Genomic DNA, 4,753 nt, shown 5'->3' on the forward strand with positions numbered 1-4,753 from the left:
TCCCACAATAAAATTATTTAAATGTAATTTCTATTGTATTTTTTTTTAAAGCATACTATTAGATAGTCCATGTATAGGTTTTTTTTTTCTTTTATTTCTTTTTCTGAATTTACTGCGTTTGTCTAAATAACCCTTTGCCCTCCCAGGATATGAGGATAAAGTCTCCAAAAGAGGAAATGAAAAAGATGTAAAAAGCTCAAATTCTTAATTGAGTAGTAAACCTTAACCTTGGAAAAGGCAACAAGATCAAACTACTTCCACTGGGGGGGAATAAGTATATATGTTGTTGGCTTCCAAATGTTTTCTAGTTAATAAAAGAATATACACAAAGGACTCAGAACAGCTGCAGTTGTATTAGTAGCCTTAGAACTTTTCTGACTTGACCAACTAGATCAGGAGTGGGGAACCTTTGGCCTTAAGGCCCCATATGACCTTCTAAATCCTTAAGTGTGGCCTTTTGACTGAATCCAAATTTTACTGTAAAATCACTTTATGATGAGTCTCTTTTGGTAAACAATCCTTTGAGTAAAATCCAAAAAAGATCCATTTTATAATGAATTTTATTTTGTAGTAAATAAATTGGGTAACGCAAGCATCCAGCATAATAAATAGCTGATGTTAAATGTCAGTTTTATTAATAAGCTTTGACATGAGATATGTTACCCACTCCAGCTATTTTTAGACATCTCTAGCTTCTATTTTTCTAAACTAGAAGAAACATTTTATATTCAGGATACAAAGTCAGTTTTTATCACCTTTATTTCTTTTTTTGGGGGGGGGGGGGATTGTTCAAATTGGAGTATGTAAAACTGTCAGATCCCAGATTACATAAGCAACACAAGACCTCTCCAGTGCCCATTACATGCTGATTGTCTCTCTTCAGTGGCAGCCTCAGAAAGCACTCCACTCTGTGCCAAATTAAAACCCTATGTATGCCCCTCTATCAGGCTCTGGGTTTAGACAACAAAGAGTGGAGGCTGCAGGTGTTAGAAAGAAGTGAATTAAGTGAAATCCCACCAGTCACAAGTAGGCTTTTATTACAAGCTTCTCTAGCCAAGCTCCTAGGTGGTTTTAGTGGTAAAACACAGACTGAAAGAAATGAATCACAGTCACAGCTGTCAGAAGCAGAAATAAACCAGCACATGACTGGAATAATACTGTCCAATTTCATCATCATGTAATATGTATGAGTTTCCCGCACTTAACAGAATAGATGAGTTCCACAAAAATACTGTTAAATTTCACTTAATGAATCCCATTTTCATGTTGACTTCCATTACACATTTGAAAAGGCATTGCACTGTTCTTTAGAATGAAGTTTTAATTTGTCCTGAAATTCCTTAAGAATAGATTTTTTACTAAGTGAGAGGATACCTACATTAAGCTCATGTTTACATGGTATACTAAGTAACAGAAGATTGCTCAAAAGACTGACTTAAAAGGGCATATTTTGTTTGATGTATATGTCTTCTATTTTGAAAATAAGGAAAATCTATATATTTAGTTCATATTTTTGTACTTTTTTCTTCAAGGAATATTTTGTTAGTAAACAAGGTTAGGTGGATATCTGGTCATCTTTACTCAATTTCACTTTAATTAAGAAATACTAAAAGGAGGGGGGTGAGTTTTCAAGCCAATTAAAAAGGTAAAGATGTTTGGCTTTTCTGACATTAAAAAAGACCTTTTATCTTTACATCAGTCATTTTCCACCAATCTCTTCAGACCAAGCCCTCATTTGTGATAAAAACAATTAAGTAAAAACATCAGGTTCAGAGACTGACAGTTTGTCCATGGAGCCCAACATGAGGAAGGACAGTATTTCATTATCCTCTCTAGGACTTGTATTTTCCATTTCTCAGTTCAACTTCCTTTTAGTGATTTTCTCATTTTATTTGTTGTTTCTTGGTTTTGCTTGTTTTGACCTCAGTTCAATAAATGTGAATTAAGCTGCCCCTACATGCCAGGAATTATGCCGGGTGTCAAGAGACGAACAGGAAACTTCCCTCAAGGAGTTTATGCTCTTTTGAAAGGAAACACTTACATAGAGATTGAAACACGAAGTATATATGAGCAGGAAGGCATAGGTCTGATAGTTTGTGAATGATAGAATAGGTTCCAGACCTACAGTGGAAGGGTAGAGTAGAGTGGGATTGAGACACAGGAGGTGTTGGACTGATGAATAAAAGAAAGGAGGGAATGATAGTGGCCAGGGAAAGAAGCTAGGGATTCTGAGTGGGGCCTCTTCACGGTAGCAATAAGGTCAATTTGATTATCAGTCCCTGAACAAGGAATGGAAGGGGCAGTAGAGAGCTTGGGATAGCAAGACAGATTTCAGGTCCTTAGTCCTGCCTCTGATGGTCCAGGGAGGAGTCTGAAGACCTGAGGCCTGGCTAGTTATAGTGGGGTAAAGTGACTGCATTAGCTGTGCCCCAAGGCACATTCCAAGGTAGAAAAGATAATGGGGTGAGGGAGGGTAGTAGGGTCTTTGACTCTGGATTAGTGGCCATTGTGGAGGGTAAAGGATGGGCAGAGCAGTTGGCAAGTGCCTGGTCCTTCCTTTCGGTCAAGGCAGTTCATAGAAACCTTCCCACATTTCTCTGAATTCCTCATATTTGCCTGTTTTTTGTTTTTTTGTGTTTTGTTTTGTTTTTGCCTTCCTTTGTATCCCTTGTCCAACACAACAGGCTTTAAAAGTGGGCAGATTTTATATTTGATTCTGGAGGTAATAGTGAGCCACTGGAGTGTCAGACCCCCCCTGTACATCACACCAAGCATCAAAGGTGACTCATTCCAAAAAAAAAAAAGAAATGTTAGTTGGCTGATGTTTTGTCCTCTTGGGATAAAGCTTTTATTGTAGTAGTCTCATATTTTCGGGGAGTGGAAAGGAAAATGAGGGTGATCACGCAACTTCAATTTTTCTTTATTTCTCAGAAATAAAGAAATATCAGCTTTCACAGAAGACGCTGTCCTGCCTAATAACGGCATGGAAGTGACACTGAGCAATGCCAGGAAAGCAGGAGCTCTAGCATTAAAAGCAAAATGGTGAGAGCCGGGTTGTTGACCAAGTTAAAAGAGACCTCATTCTTTGTATCCCTAGTGCCTAACATAATAGTCTCTTAATAAATGCTTGTTGATTAATAGATCCTAGTTTCAACTAGGATCCCTCAATACCAAGGGCCAGAGTTGTGAGTAAAGGCCAAAGAGACAGACCACAGGTAAAGGGCCTTTTGGGAAAAAAAAAAAAAAAAACCCTTTCTATTTAACATTGCTTTTTTTAAAATTTTGAGTTCCAAATTCTCTCCCTCCCTCCTACCCCTTCCCCACCCACTAAGAAAACAAACAATATAATTTCAATTATACATGGTGAAGTCATGTAAAACATTTCCAGTATTAGCCATGTTGCAAAAAATAAAAAGCAGGAAACAAAGTGATTGATCAATTCTCTCTGGAGGTGGATGACATTTTTCATCGTTGAGTTCTTTGGAATCATTGGATCATTGTATTGATCAGATTAGCTCAGTTCTTCACAGTTGTATCATCATACAATATTTGCTGTTACTGTCTACAATGATCTGATTGTGCTCACTTTATTTTGCATGAGTTCATATAAGACCTTACAGGTTTTTCTGAAACCATCCTGCATTTCTTAAGGCACAATAGGATTTCATCACAATCATATACAACTTGTTCATCCATTCCCCGCTTGATGGACAGCCAACTTCTACCAGTTCTTTGCCATAACAAAAAGAACTGCTTAAAAAAAGAAAAAAGCAGATGTAAATGCTTTTTGTACATACAGGTCCTTCTATCTCTTTGGAATGCAGATCTTGTAGTGGTGTTGTTGGGTCAAAGGGTGGGCGCAGTTTTATAGCCCTTTGGGTATAGTTCCAAACCATTCTCCAGACTAGTTGGACCAGTTCACAACTCCACCAGCAATGCAATATTGTACCTATTTTTCCACATCTCCTCCAGCATTTATCATTTTTCTTTTCCGTCATGTTAGCCAATCTGGTAGAGTTATTTTTATTTGCATTTCTCTAATCAATACTGATTTAGAGCATTTCTTATGTGACTACTGATAGCTTTGATTTCTTCTGAAAACTGTTCATATCCTTTGACCAGAAAAGGGCCTGTTAAAGAAAAAATCTAACTAAAGCCCAGGGTGTAGTGCTGGGCTTGTCAGGAAAGCCTGGTTCAAATTATGCCCTACAACACTGACTGTAGGCAAGTCACAACCCCTAAGCATCTTCCTAAGTGGTAAAGAGAGTTCCCTACACTGTTGAAATCACAGGTCCTTCACATTTTCTGTCTAGAAATAATGAAAGCAGGTAGATCCCTTTATAACTGCCTAACTTATCTTAGATCTTAACCTGAAACTACGATTAGATAGTTAAGCCAGAATTACAGTCAGGCTCATTATCTTAATGTTATTGTTAAGTCATTTTTCCGTTGACCCATTTTAGGGTTTTCTTGGCAGAGATAACTGTAATGGTTTGCCATTTCCTTCTCCAGCTCATTTTTCAGATGAGGAGACTGAGGCAAAAGGGATTAAGTGAATTGCCCAGGGTCACACAACTAGTAAGTGTCTTAAACTCAGGTCTTCTTGACTCTAGGCCTAGCACTTAAATGTTAGTAGAACTTTTTTTTTTTAAACTAGTTAAATGCTTTATTTGTTTCAAATGTAAGTGGTCAATGGTTCCATAATAAACAACTAGTGGATTGGGACTGAAAATGTCCACATTTCATTGTTAGA

This window comes from Vombatus ursinus, unplaced genomic scaffold, assembly GCF_900497805.2.
Source record: "Vombatus ursinus unplaced genomic scaffold, bare-nosed wombat genome assembly UNPS02014852.1, whole genome shotgun sequence".
In the NCBI taxonomy this organism is placed as follows: domain Eukaryota; kingdom Metazoa; phylum Chordata; class Mammalia; order Diprotodontia; family Vombatidae; genus Vombatus; species Vombatus ursinus.